The 15635-nt window shown below is 37.6% G+C and overlaps 1 protein-coding gene across 1 annotated transcript in view; it reads left to right on the top strand.

The window, feature by feature from the left end:
- Nucleotides 1–15635, top strand: part of NRCAM (neuronal cell adhesion molecule) — a 149182-nt gene that overhangs the window by 57510 nt on the left and 76037 nt on the right. The gene's annotated exons all lie outside the window — the stretch shown is intronic.

Raw genomic sequence — 15635 nt, 5'->3', positions numbered from 1 at the left:
ATAACTTTCAGTTGTGCCTTAGGTCCTCCTGAAATTTGGAAGACGGTGAGGTTTATATAGTTTTGTTAATAACTTCCCCCCCCATAAAACCATTCCTCAGTGGAAGCTTAAGTGAAACTAATACACATGCTTTTCCTTATTGCAGCTACTCTATGTGGCAAACACATATCATTTGATCTTTAAAGACTCTTCCATTTATGCAGTTAGTAAAATAATAAAATAATTTAGGTTTTGAGGTCTTCTGGGCCTGGAAGTCATCCAGTACAGCCTCATGTTCAAAGCAAGGCAAACTTTAGAGTCAGAGCAGGTTGTTCAGGGCTTTGTCCCATTCAGTTTTAAAAATCTCCAAGGGTGGAGATTCTACAGCCTTCTCGGGCAAATTAGTATATCCTTAACGGCTCTCCTTGGAGAATTTTTTTATTTAAGTCTGATTGAACTTTTTCTTTCTATAACTTGTGACTATCGCCTCTTGGCTTTTTGTACTGCACCTTGAAGAAGTCTGGCTGTGTGCTTTCTGCAACCCCCTGTCTACTGTGACTTTAGGGATTGATATTGGGAATGTACAAAAAAACTTAGCACCACCCTGACTCAATACTTCATAAATTACTAAGATACTGCTGGGAAGCATTATACTTGCTTGTTTAAAGTCTATTTTTACTACATACTTTATGGAGCACATTAACATGAGAAATGAGCAAATAAACGTAGTACTGAAAAAGACTGCAGCATTGTACCAAGACCTTTTGTAATAAAATCCAGAATACATCTTGTTTTCCTGTATCTGTCATGTGGAAGGGTTGGAAATGCTGATATTTTTTTTTTTTTTTTTTAATAGAATGGTTTGCCAGCATGTAAGCTCATGCTGGCATTTTCAGGAGCATGTGGTAATAAACAAAGAAGTTGAAATAAAGGACATAATCGAGATTTCAGAAAAACTTGCGATACTGTGTGACACAAAAGATGAGCTTACAAAATCAGTTAGAAAATGACTACTGGAAGGGATTACAGCAGGATATAAAGGACAAAGGATAACAGTTCAATGTGGGGAGGGATACTTTTTTTTTAAGTCACTATTTTTTATTACTGTCTATAATAATAGAAGAAAAGAAGATGCAGTTTCTTGGTTTTATTATAAATTTATAGAAGGGTTAGTAAATACAATGAACAGACAATATTATTGGATGATCTGGATAGATTTATGCATCAATAAAATGTAATAAAGGCAGAATATGTGGTGCATTTTAATATCTGGAGGGCTTCAGCCTCTGTTGAAGGCTAATGGCCTTTTGCAGAGGAATATAGATAACCCTTAATTATCTGAATATTTTTCTAGTGCTTTGCAACAGGATTGTATTGTGTCTAAATGCTTATGAATAGTTAAGTGACTGATACAGTGTGACACTTCATTATAATTTTGTACTATTTATTTTAAGGAAATCATATTCTAAAGGCTTTAAGACTGAAGAGTCATTTGTGCATTATTAATTGAGCTATATGTTCACCTGTGAAAAACATGTTCATGTTATCAGTGTTACAATTAGGTAATACATGAAGAGGCATCCAGAATGTATGGATTTATTTCTAAGAAGCTGGGAATGTAGTGCGGTTAACGAATCTAGATCTGTGCTTAAGATAGAAAGAATAAAGGAACGTGGTGGGTTGTAACTACCTTCCCCTTTCTCTTTTTCTCCCCAGAAATACCTATGTCATAGAATTGTCTAGGTTGCAAGGGACCTTTTAAGATCGAGTCAATCAGTTCCCCTATATCAGAAGCATATAGTAACACCAGGGGAAGGCACAGAATGGATAGAAGGTCATTTACTGCTCAAAGTAATAGTAATTGCTCCGTTGAATGGGCTTTGCTGCAGTCTTCAAATCTTGAGCAATATTTTGTTTTGCTATCTTTAGGAAAAAATATCAATCCAGTCACTAGGGTCTGAATTGCCTATGTTTTCTGAGCCTCAGTTGCCTCCTAAGTAAACTGAAGGTAACCTTCTGAAGCTTACACAAGCATTAAGAATAACAAGGTGGAAGCTGTACTTATTCCTCATGCCCTGCACTGCTCCCAACATGATGTTGTATGTACATCACCCAGAATTAATTCTTTGCCTACCCCTGTTGTGTTCAGAGGAAGGATGAGGCTGGTGCCTGATCTCAGGACAGTTGTCCATGTGGCTCTTTTCTTCTTCCATAAGGAATTTGGCCTGTTTGCAATTAAGAGGCTCAGTAGGGACAGAGGAGAAGTAGCTTTAGTATCTCTTGCTCCTTTTTGTGACCAGAGGGAGCACTACTGGCATACACTAACTCCTTCTATGCTGCCTGTGTCACATGTACCTCTACAAGCAGGTCAGGTCAAACTTTATCATAACAATTAATCTTCACTAGGGTTCTCATAACTTAGTCTGCTTTCTGAACTATGATTTGCAAAACAAAATGAGAAATTTAGTCCCACCAACACAGATATTGTCTGTGGATGGAAGGTTTGACAGATAACTAATATTCAGCTTTTTGCTGCAGGCAGATGTAGAAGCTGTTCAGGCATTGTTTTGTACTTCCATGTCCTGTGACCAGTAATCCCGAGCCTTTCCTTGGCCTCTTTTTTCTGGTATAAATCTGATTTTTCTATTTCCAGATTTTTACTTCACTCTTTGCTAGCAAGAGTTCTTTCCTAGTGGAGGGTGGAGCACCTCTCCTGTGAAGGCAGGCTGAAAGAGTTGGGGTTGTTCAGCCTGGAGAAGAGAAGGCTCCAGGCAGACCTTATAGTGGCCTTCCAGTATCTGAAGGGGGCCTACAGGAAAGACGGGGAGGGACTTTTTACAAGGGCATGTAGTGACAGGACAAGAGGTTATGGCTTCAAACTGGAAGAGGGTAGATTTAGATTAGATATTAAGAAGAAGTTTTTCACTAGAGGGTGGTGAGACGCTGGAACAGGTTGCCCAGAGAAGCTGTGGATGCCCCATCCCTGGAGGTGTCCAAGGCCAGGCTGGATGGGGCTTTGAGCAGCCTGGTCTAGTGGGGGGTGTCCCTGCCCATGGCAGGGGGGTCGTAACTAGATGATCTTCACGGTTCCTTCCAACCCAAACCATTTAATGATTGTATGATTCTGTCTGTCTTTGTACAGTTGCTCAAATGTCTGCATTATTTGGGGTAGATAGTTTTCTTTCCCTGATTTGAAGTCTGGTCCAAGACATTCTTGGGGCTTTTTATCTCTTGCTACCGTGGTGCTGCATATGATAATGCAAGAATCTGACTGAGGGTATGTAGGAAAGGAAAGTAGTCAGAGGCGCTTATCAATTGAAGATTAAGATTAAAAATAAATCTATCAAAAACCACACACATTTTTCTAATATATGGGTGCCAGTTTTTTAATTCATTGTTGTTTGTTTTTTTTTTTTTAAATGAAATACTCAATCTTAGTTCTTTGAATATTTTTAAAAGTGTATTTTAGGAATCTTATTTTGTATCTCAAGAAATGCAACGTCTTTCATTTCTGACCCATGCTATATTATATATTAGTTCTGGTATAGTATGTAGACCTGTGGATTTCAGAATAAAATGTGGTAATGTGTTCAGTGTTCATGGTTTTGCTTTCCATTCAAGACAAATCTAACAACAGCGATTCTTCTTATGTTGCAAGGGAGGGACTGATGCCAAAGTTTCTTCCAGCAAGAAAAGTTGCAGATTATTAAATGTCTTTGCTGTGAACAGCACACATCTCACTGTGCGTGTGTGTGTGTGTGAAAGAGCGAGAGATGTAATCTTGAAACCACAAGATTTCTGCGAATATAAAATAGTTTCTCCATTTTTTACACCAGCGGAGGATTGAAAAACCAATCAGTAATGGATCAGAGGACTTCCCCAACTTTCATGTTCTTTCTGTGTCTCTCTTCCTGTCTCTTTTCCTTCCTGACTGTCTTTACTAGACATAAGAGCTGCTTCTTGCTTTTGTAGGCCTACAAAATGTCCTTTGGGTCAACGCCTGCTGTAGACGTTTGATAATTCTCAGCAGATATCAGGCTGTTCTGTTCCTGAGCCATCTTTTAATCCTGTTTGTCCTTGGATGTATACTTCCAAATCTCATTGATTTCTTGTCATCAGACATGATCAAAAGTTTAGCGAAGCTTCCACCCTCTCACCCCTAATATTCTGTATCTTTTTTACTCAAGAGTTTCTTTCAGGCTGGTTCAACAGGATGCAAGAGACCTCGGCAACTTTGTAGGCAATATTGTGACTCTGGCATTGAGGTATTCACAGGGACCAGAAAATATCTGGGTAGTGCCAAAAAAAAAAAAAAGTACATGCTATGTTAGGAAATTATTGTGAGAGGTACAGAGATTACAGAGATGAATTGAGAGAAGACAAGAAATGCCAAAGATGGTAATGAAGGAAGGGCCTCTGTTTTGCTGAACAAAGAATGGTTTTCTTTTTTTCAGAGAGATTAACTGAGGTTAAAATGTAGAAACAATATAAGAAAACCAATTCTTTAAATTAACACTTCTCGGATAATTAAAAAACGTTACTTCCAAACTTAAGTTGCGTTGCCTACTTTTACTCTCAGAAACCCAAGCAGACATTGTACAGAATCCCAGGATTAAAAGCAGAGATGTCCTAATGGGCCATCAGGTCTTGTAACTGTGACATTAGTGTGAGTCCTTCTGGGTGGAAGACTAAATAAGAATTTCGTAAGAATTTGAACTTCAATATAAAAGTTGAAATACAATTAAATCCAGGTTGTCTTTTTTATTTTTTTTTTTTTAGAATTGCAGCTTTCAATAGTGTCATAATTTTTAAGGTAAATTATACTTTTTTTCAGGTGTGACGTAAAAGGCCCCTTCTTGATCTCTGTTCTCCTTCTTATCCTACAAGTGTACATATATTTTGGTATTTTAAAAAAAGGATAGAGAATTCAAATACAAAGATCTGGGGAATATAGAGGTACACAGATTGTGGCTTCCAAAATATTTTTCACTTCCATTGTTTCTCCTACATAATTTACTCTCTTCATAAATCTTTTAATGCTTGCTGCTCATCTGCAACTTTATTTTTTTCTGTGCTTTTCTAGTTGCTGTGTTGCTAGGACATGCTCAAGTATATGAAAAGGTTACAATGGGAGCTTAATGGGAATGGGAGAAACTTCTCAGTGAAGTGGGAAAAGCAGTAGCAAATAAATTGTATGAAGATCCTGAAATAAAATATAAGAAATAATAGTTGACCTATTGAAGTAATATCTTTAGTATGAATTCACATGCAAAAAGCTTATTTTTAATTAAAAATGAAATAATGAAGGTTAGGCCTTTGTGATAATGTATTTCAACACCCTTTCCAGGTCTGAGTATCTAATGTTTACAAATCTTGACTTTTCTGTACTGGCAGTTTAAAAAGTACTCACTAAAATATTCGCAGTAAAATGTGTCATGAGTAATTAATAGTCTGTATTCTAGTGTAAACATTTTTTTTGGTAAAACAGTTGTTTCCAAACAACAAAAAATAAATAGATTATTCATACCACCCTAGGCATTACTGCAATTCAGTGCTACCTCAATTTACATTTTCCTGACGGATAACAGATTTTACAGAACTGCATGAGGTACATAGTTTACAGTATTGTGAAATGATGTCAGCGCTTCCTGGATTTTTACTACAGTTACTTGGCATTTTCTTCAAAAAGAAATTACTCTGGTTTAATCTTCATATATCCTAGCCTGCAAGAATTTTCAGTCTTTTTGCTTTATTATGGAAAACTTTTTATTTTGAGAAGGTTTGATACCGAGAATCTGAAATTGTTTCAGTTACTAAAAAATATTTCAGTAATTTAAGGCTCCTCTCCACTGTATTTTTTGTTGTGTCATCATTTGAACCTTGCCAACTTGAAATATATAGTAAGTCAATTTGGAAGACCTGCCAAGAATGAAAGAACTGTGTATGGCAGGCTAAATAACTGTAGAAGTTTGAATTGTCTAAGAAACACATTTTCAAATATGAAACACTTTTTAAAATTTGAGTTGTAGTGCTTATGTCGGTAGATCCACTGATTATCTAAACAAATATCCCAGTTCTCAACAATGTTGCTCCAACATAACTTCAGATTGTGTTTGGTGACAAACACAAAACTACCTCCTTTATGCGGCCGTATTTAGCTCAGTGAACTTTGTCCAGTCAAAAATTGATTTTTATGGCTGGAGGCTTGTAGAGTAACTCTTCCCTCCTCACTGACTGTGGAAAGATGAATTAAGTATTACAGGCTGTTCCCTCTGGAGTCTCTCAGGGCTTGTCTACAACTTGAAAGTTTTGTTGGCAATTTACTGGGCAATTAAATTCTCAGGAAGTACTTCAAAGGAAAATGGATGTTTGGCTGGCAGGAATGGATGTTTTCCAGCCAGAGAAAAGAGAAAAATGTTGCAAGGAAGATTTAAACCCTGTAGGTATTTTTTAAATAACCTACCACCAACTGTCATATCTTCTGACTCATTTAAGTTTGTTCAGACAAGTTTCTCCAGTCCTCTGTGTGAAATGGTAGCTCTCAGGCCACACAGGCTTTGAAGGTATCAAAGCTCCTTTGCATCTAGAACAGCAGACTGCAGAAGGACAGCAATGCTTCCACCCGTTAATGTCTTTTAAGCAGCTCTAAAACTCATGAGACAGAGACGTATCTTGAATGGTGATATGGAGTAACATACAGCAACCATTCTTCCAAATTAGTCACATACTTAAAGGACAGTATTAGTTGCCTTTGACTGTTTGCAGAGCCTTGGAGAATCAAACAACTTCATTGCATGCAAGTAGATGGATTAAGTTTCTTACAGTATATTTTAACATTTTTTCCATTGTACTTCTCCATGTCTCATTGATTCAGCTAGCACAGTATTTGCTGTTGAAAGAGTAAAGACAGTGTTTTATTCTTTTTGGGGCTTTGTTGTGGTAAATATCCCAATGAGATGGTTGAGGAATGTGGAAAAGTATAAGCACTTTAGATGCAGCACTTTGGATCTTTAATTAGTGAAGTGTTGATTAATTCAATTAGTTTATATAAAATGCTGGAAAGACACAAAATATTCCAGCAGCCTGCAGATGTTAAAAGTGGTTGTGGGGTTTAATGGGAACCATAGAAGAGTTATTTTTTTCTTCAACAATTGAATCTTGTTTCTTTCTTTACATGGTTCCCCCAAACCAAATCGGTGCGTGTGAAATATAATTGTGATTCTCCACGTTTTCATGTGTATGCTGCTATCAGTTTTTAACTTACTTTGTAAGTAAGCTTTTCAAGCTGAAGCTTTTACTGAAGTATACTTTGTTTAGTCAGTTGAAAATTAACACAAGTCTGGAAGAGCGGATAGGGCATTTTGTTTGACTCATTTTTTGGCACTGATGTAGAAAAGTGATTAGTAACTCATACTTAAATTGTAAGGAAACTGGATCCGCACCTGTTCTTTTTAAAAATAAAGTAGGCCGTTCAAGGTGTTTGATGCTTGCTCACTGGTCTCCCAAAGGTAAGTAATAAAAAGGATTTTGAGAGCTGGATTCTTCATACTCCTTTCACAAAAATCATGCAGGTAGCCTGTGTGAAGCTGCAGGGGTACTAATAAGTAGGAAGTAAAATGGGGAGGGTGTTTGGCCCATATATTCCATTGAAACAATCACATTAAAGGCTTTACCACAAACGAATGTGTTATCCTTGTGTTTTCCCAGCATTACTGCAACACTTAAATAATGCATTTTCAAACTGAAATGAAATCCATTTATTAATTTAAAGCCGTATCTTTGGAGGGGCTGGGAGGAATGGTGATATTGGAGAGGATTTAAGTAATTAAGTAATTACATTTCGATACGAAGAGTTTTACTTTAGTACTTAAAAGGGGAAGAGCCACAAAAAAGCTTCCTTAAACCTCTGAATGTTTATTTTGCCATGTCAAACTGAATGAAGATATTTTTTCATGGATGTAACTGTTCTTATATGTAAAGATCCAAGGAGGATGCTTAGTTTTATCCTTCTCACAAACATGTTGTAGCAGGGGCTACTCTTTACCAAGGGGGACTGAGCACTCTTAAGGATCAGAAATAGCTTCCACGAAACAGCAACCAGTGTTATCACAGTATTGGGTTCCTATTAGAGGGCAGCCCTACACACAAGAAGATACCTTGGTTTTGGAAGATAGCATACTGCAATTACTTCTTTGCTGTATATATGCCATAGGAGCAGTTACTTATGTTTTCTTGACTGCACAGTGCCCCAGCTTTGGGAGAAATGTGAGCTCTTGAGAGTCTTGTGATTATGGCCTTTTGCTAGCTTAAAACTGAAATGGAAAAAGCCTAGCGTACAGGTTTCCTCCTACTCCGTAGCTGCATTACCGTGCTCCTGTGCAAAGCAACGCTGCATCCTTCTTCTATACTCAAAGTCATGGCATGGTCTCATGACTGCACAACAGGTTTTCAGCTCTGATTTTTGGTTTCATGCTGATATAATGGTACTTTGAACTCTCAGGAGAAAGACGGGATTTAAATTTTTTCAGTAGTTTCTGTTGGCTATGATAGGCACTTCCTCACTGAGATTGCTAGTTGTTGTGAATGCTGAGCATAAACATCTGTCTCTTGTGTTCAATGCAATAGGAAACGTAGATGCCCAAACTAACAATTTTAGTTCTTCTCTGGAGCTAGGTGTTTATGTCCTTATGGTGTTCAGTGCTGGCAAGCCTGTGTCTGTTGTTTCTGGTTTTGATCCAAGATGTTCAAGTAGGATCTTGTGGCTTGTGTGTAACATATTCGATATTCTCAGGTTGTTCATCAATTGACCTAACCAGTCAAGGACGAAGTTTTCTTCCCTTGAAAAATACAAATAAACAAAGACTACAAACACTGAGTTGCAGACTGTAACAACAAATGTTCCTGCACCCATGATTCTTCTTGCAGCAGCAGCACAGTATCTCCTCTTACAAAGCTTCAGCTCTTCTCCTCCACGTGTTGTTTAGTGGAAGTCTCTGCTGTAGGCTATAGATCTTGCCTTCAGGGCTGCAGGGAACCGTCAAGAAGAAGAGACATTGCACAGAGAAGTGACCATATGAGAGAAAGGTTACAGAGAGAACACAGGCTGAGGACACAAACAGACTGTAAGGGCAATATGTGGTATGTGTATTTTATACCTGGACAGATGTCAGCACTTCTCTCCGTTAGGCATGCAGTTGCCTTCCTTGTCTGTTTAGTACAGTAACTGCCTGTGACATGTGTGTGACAGTAGCTTGTGGAGCCTGTGAGATGTGGATTGCACAGCACCTTTGCTCTCAGGCGCTCTGTTGCGCCCTGCTCTCTTCTCATAGACCTCAGGAAAGCAGAATACTTGACCTGTACTCCCCTCCTGGATTTCAAGGACGTTAGTTCAGCGTAACCTCCTTCTTGTTTCCAGGAGTTACCCGCTTTGTGTAACTCCTTTGATACTTGTACTCAACCAATAATAACCTTATTTGATTTGAGGAACGTGTTGGATGAAATTGTGTCTAATTGAACTTAGCAGCAGAATTCCTGTTGACATTACTACGTTAGGATATTGTTTGCTATCATTGGGTGTTTGTGATGAGATTGCATTCGTAGCGCTTTACGAAAACTGATGGAATGAGGTTCAGATTATTTAACTCTTCTAGTTGATTTTTGTCAACACCTTTTCATCTGTACTATATAGGTAGGAAGATTCATATAAAGATGTCTATGCTTTTTTCAACTTAATTAATTTGAAAGGAGAGTGGCCATGACAGGATATGAAAAGCTTTCTGTGACACAGCATGTGACATTTCATACAGCAAATACATGTGACCCTTATTTGGACTTTATCACTAAACAGCAGTTATAAAGCCATTTTTCTGTTACCATAATTCTTCACCACTCGTTCACAATAGGAAATGTTTGAAGGAGCACACCATCCTGTGTCCACGTAATTAGCTTTCTAACTCGGTGTCTTCTCAATTTAGCACGTAGGCAGATGGGTGTTCTTCAGGCAGCTGAGCCAGCAAAAGATCTTACAGCCTATCAGCTTGCCTGCCTTTTTCCCTGCTGATGGGTATTGTCTTCCTATGAGAGATAGCTAAATCACTCATTTGATATTTTACCTGTTTAAATCTGGTTAATTCCTTTGTTAATTGAGCCAGCTGCAAGAGGACATTTGTCTGTAACCTTACGGAACCTGTACTTTGCTAGTGTTGAAATTAAATTGGGCACAGACCTATGGTCGTGGACCAGAAGCCAGTATAACTTGATGAAGAGTTAGGGATAGTGGCTCTAGTTTTGTCACGTGAATTTGTGGAACCTAGTCTAGCATGTATAAGCCTAAGGATAGAGAACTGAAAGTTTTGGCCCTAAACTTACCAGGCAGAGGCAGGAAGAATAACCTCAGTTTTGAACAGAACTGAGCTGAAATCTCAGTGACCCTATAACTTGATCAGTAAAGCACTAGATTGGGCTGTGCAGGCACTATCATCAGAGGGGAAAAAATGCTTATGGTATCACTTGGCATTCCATTGAGATCAGTATTAGAATAGAAAAATGTAGCAGGTGATTTCAGACTTCAAATTAAACAACAGGGATTGCATTCCCTCTGTTGCAAAAGGTGAAATCTAAAATTTGTGACATAAAAATTCTCCATTTATGCCTTTTTTGCAACTATGGAGTATCAGCATTTTCAAGCTTTTATTAAATGGTTAATCTATATAGGGTTTGTGGAATCCAAGGCAGAAACATTGTTAAATAAGGCATAATGAAGAATACGTAATCTCATTCCACAGAGGCTTTTGGTTTTGTTTTGGGATTCATGAATTCTCATGGCTAAAAATTAGCAGATGTGAGTACTGTAATAGCTCAATGTCATCTGTCTGGCATCAGGAGCTCTCTTTTGCAGTAGCTAAGTGTCTTTTGATATGTGATGTGGTCCGGTAATGTTGTAAAGCTCTCTGGCTTCACTAAAGAGTAAATGACCGAGTATCAGCAGTTTGTAAAGCTTTTTAATACTGCTGAAAGAACAGATAATGACAGTGTACAGTGCTAGAACAAAACAACAAAGACTGGATATACAAATGTTGATGGCCACTTAGTTTCTGAAATAATTACAGTTCATATGGTTTTGGCTTTTGCAACTTTGGAGTATAAATCCTTTTTGTTGAATTTCTATAAAGTGTTATTCAGGAAACACACTTCTGCAAGAAAACTGTCAAATGTTTAGCCACAGAAAGCAAAAACATTTCTTTGAAACTTGTCATCCAGTCATCTGTCACTATATTCATTAGTTTTTGAAATGCCACCAAAGTAGCCATGAATTAAAAAAGCAAAAGCTGTTCCTTCTCATGTTAAAATTTATACTAGAGTTTTGTAAGTAAATTACTGACCTAATCTAGTGGTAAAATGTCAGAAGAAATTAAATATTCTGCCTGGCAAAATGCAATAAAAATTGCATTTGTGGATTATTCACAAAATGCATTTATCCCTGCCTTGCTTTGTAATTCCTTTAAAGCAGATCATGGCAGCCTGGAAAAAGGATGGTCAGGCTCTATGGAACAGTAGAAAGTCCCTTTTGTGTCTGTCTACTGCAGCACTTGATCTCAGTCAAGTGGCAAAAGGAAGGGCTCTACCTACTCTCGCTACCAGAGGAGTGCAATCCCCTCTGTTCAGAAAGTATATTTTCTTTCATCAAGAAAGGTTAATGTGTTTTTCATTGCATTCTGTATTCAGTAAGATCTTGTGTAAATTATGAATTTCTGAGTTGAGTATCTTTACAACTAGTTTAGTAGAAGACTTCCTGCAAAAGTTCTTGTTGCCTGTTGACATCTTTCTACAATTGTTAGTAATGCAGTTGATATTTCTTTCGTGTTTAAAGTATGACTGCCCTTAGAGTACAAAATAAATGGTCATTTATTGCCAACAGATAGAGCTTCTTGATGGTGATAGACTTAGTTACTGCCATTTGTTGTGACAACGCTAAAAACATCTTTCCACTCAGAAAACTCCAAAGAAATACAAGATTCCTTTGGATTTGAAAAAAATGATAGTTCGCACGTGTGTGCTCACTCAATGCTGGTAAGAATGAAATTCCTTGAAGACAACAGCATGCTGAAAGGGAGGGAGAAGCTTCAACACAACCTAAGAAGTGTTGATACGTGGCCTGGGCAGAAGTGGAGATCACTGAGCTGCTCTGTCAGGGTGCTGCCTGAAAAGGCTATGAGGCTTTGAGCACAAAACCAGCATCCGATTTAGTTTTGAAAGAATGTTATGTTAGACTCTCATAAATTAATGAAATGAGTTTTTAAATCTCCCTTTTGGAATAACCTACGGACTGAAATGCTGCTTGGCCAGCATTCATGTCAAAAGCGATATTTCTCTTATTTTACTATATTGACAGTGCTTTGAGAATGTCTTTTTTTTTTTTCTTCCTAAAAGTATATCAATATTAGAAATGAACTTAGTAGCCAGAACCTCTCACAAATCTTTATTCCCCTAGGAGCTTTTCTTTAACTTGGCACACAGTGTAACTGATTGTTTAGCAAAAATAGATTTTAAATTCTGATATAGCTCGGTGAGTTTTAATGGAGAATCTTGGCTTAACTCTTCTTCTGTGTCATAATCCAGAATATTACATTAACCTAACAAATGTTCTGTCAAGTACCTGTCTTTGTTTGCACCCCTTTTCCATAAATACCTTAAAAAGACTTCTCAGTTTCCTTTTTAATAGCTGTTTTGCCTTTTAGATAACTTAATGATTTCTGTATCATTTGCAAACTGGTGTGCAAACGGAAAAGCTCTGTTGTGCCAGGCATGTATTTGAGATGCAAGCGAGCACAGGAACTGCCCAGCCAGGGTGCTTTTTTAAAGGAGAGTACTCATCGAAGCAGCAGGTTCTGATTAAGTTGAGAAATACAGTTCTATTTTGTCACAGGGCAGACAAAATGTTGTTTTCGTGTGTGTGTGTGTGTATACACACCTATATTGCTAATTATATAACTTGTGTATACAACTAATTTGCCTATCTTTTGAAATAAAAGCTTCCAAATCTAGAATTTCACTATTTATAAAATGCATCCTGGTAAATATATTTGAAGGATGGTACTATATTAGAACTATTTTGCAGGAGACTGCATACATTGATGTATGGTACTTGCCTACACTTCTTAAAACTATTTTATTCCCAATAAATAAAGGTTATTTGAATAAATTACTGTAAAAGGTTGGTGGATGTAAAACTCAGGGAAATCCAACATTGGACATTACTTTTTACATGGTTTACAGAGTTTGCATAATATAGTGCTTCTCTTCAGAATTAAAAATTCACATATCTAACAGACTACACTAGGACCAATGCTGCAACTCATTAGGAAGAAATACAAGTACACGTTTTGAATCATAAAGATAGTAAAAATGAAATGTCAATGCCAGTTTTTTTTAATGGAAATGTGCAGAGAAATTTATGAATGCATCTTCCATCTTGTGAAATGTGCCTGAGACATGGTGAAGAAGCGGTATACATGGGCTTTACAGGCTGCTGTGCTCTTGCAATACCATCATGTCACAGGAAAGCGTATGAGGGCAAGAGACCCAGTTCTGTTGTCTTAGTCCCCATGTGCATCAGGAGTAATTCTGGTGAGGTCAGTGGAGTTACATGCTGGTGAAGTGATGTAAATAAAGTAAAATGTTAAGTCCGCATCTCCATTGCTGTTCGTGAAAGAAGGCAAGAGGAATTCAAAGACAAGATGAGGTTTAAGATGAAGTAGATCAATTCTGAATTCTTACTTACATGAGCTGAAGCTATCAAAGCCTATTCTGGACCTATTAAATGTCCAGTAGGTAGGGAGTTTAGCATCCCTTCCCATTGTTAAGTTAATCTATTGGTAGTGCACTGCTTACAGTCTATCCCTACGTTATGTTTTATTCAACATCTTGTCCTGAATGTGTGAAAAAAAAAATGTTAAAGACTGTGCTCTGTGTGTATTTTAAAGTTGCTGAACGTAAACCAAGAATTCCAACAAGCTACCTCAAAATAAAACGCATCTCTTGTTTTTCCATAACTATAAGCGTTAAATGACTGAATGGTGTAAGATTCTGTTAAAGTCAGTAAATGGGATGCTAAAGTGAAAAGTAATTGAAAAAAAAAGTATGGATGTGAATCATGGGGACATGAAGAAACTGGGTCCTAGCTAAAGGCCATGCAAAAGAATGGTCATACTGAGTAAATGATTACTCTGAATGAAAGAACTAAATATAAATTGAATTTGAAGACTGTGTCAGCAGCAGTACAGAATTCCTTGGGAAATGCAGCAAGTCTGCAATTCTGAGAACTTAATTATTTCCCATAGCAAAGCAGGTGAAGAGAAAGCCTGTTTGGGAGGCTGTCTTTGAATAACGTGTATTTTGACTTTTATGGACTTGGTGGAGATGTGAAAAATCATGTTGTTGGATGTTGTTGACTTCCCCTTCGTTGTGTCAAATGGAGTAGTCAGTAAGTCAGAGATATTAGGATCTTTCTTGATTTCTTTAAAAATTATTTTTAGAAGCAAAATAACTGCGCATAAATACCTCTCTTTAGATGTTTGACTCTGCTCTGAAGTAATTTTCCTTGGCGTTGCAGAGTATTCCTCACCAGTGCTTCGTGAGATGGGAATAATTCAGTATGGCATTAACCCAGCTCAGATCCATGAAGACGTAGGCTGGGGGTGTAGTTTCACATGTTGCTTCACTTTTTTTTTTATTTGCAGGCTGTCATCCAAAAGAGATAGTGCCTTTTGGGAAATCTGTCATGTCAGAACCTAATCTTTTCTTGTATAACTTTGTTTTCTCTTGGATCAATGAACTGTTGTAGCTCACTGGGGATACTACAATTCTTAAGTGCGAGGAGAAAGGGCAGGAACTTGTAGTGAGGAACAGAAGAGCTCAGGACCTCTCCCTATCTTCTTGACAGCTACTTTTCATTAGATCAGAGCACGCCTCATGTGAAAATGCACCCCTAAATGAAATACCTCTTTCACTGGAGTGAAAGGCAATGTTGGAGAGAACTGTAAGGACTGCTCTTGCAAAAAAGGGAGTATGGCTAGTGAATGGATAGCCCTAATTCCAGCCCTCCACCCCACCCCAGCCAGGTTCTATTTTAATTTGTGGAAATGAGTTAGCCGCATCATTCTGCGACTCTACCCAGCACAGCAAAGAAGAAAAGTGTTTGTTCTAGTCTCCGTGAACCTCCTTTTCAATACCTGCAGTTGTTTAGCATATATGGAAGATAAGTACTGAAATGTACCTTCTAATAAAGTACTTTGATGATCAAGAGACTATAGTGATTGCTGGCAAAAAAGGGGAAACTCCTTTTCTAACTTGGCCCTTAATGCTATTATAGTAGCAAAGGCAATTGTACGGCTAACTTCATGTTTAATCAGCAGTCAAGTTAGTTCGGGTTTAATCGTATTTGTTTTCTCAACTCAGATTTCACTGCCTGCTTTTTTTGGTGCAGATGCTTTTATCCATATACATTAGAAGTGGTTCATTTTGTTTAAAATGATATTTTAACTATCCTTCTGTCCTTTTCAAATCTGCTTCCTCTTCCTGTTTTCCCTATGACATTCAGTATTTCTGCTAAACCAGTGCAGTGACTTAGGTAAACTTTCTCTGATGAAACATGTAAG

This window comes from Rissa tridactyla, chromosome 1 (genome assembly GCF_028500815.1).
Source record: "Rissa tridactyla isolate bRisTri1 chromosome 1, bRisTri1.patW.cur.20221130, whole genome shotgun sequence".
In the NCBI taxonomy this organism is placed as follows: Eukaryota; Metazoa; Chordata; class Aves; order Charadriiformes; family Laridae; genus Rissa; species Rissa tridactyla.
Note: the sequence above shows the minus strand (reverse complement) of the source record. Positions and strands in the feature narration are given on the sequence as shown.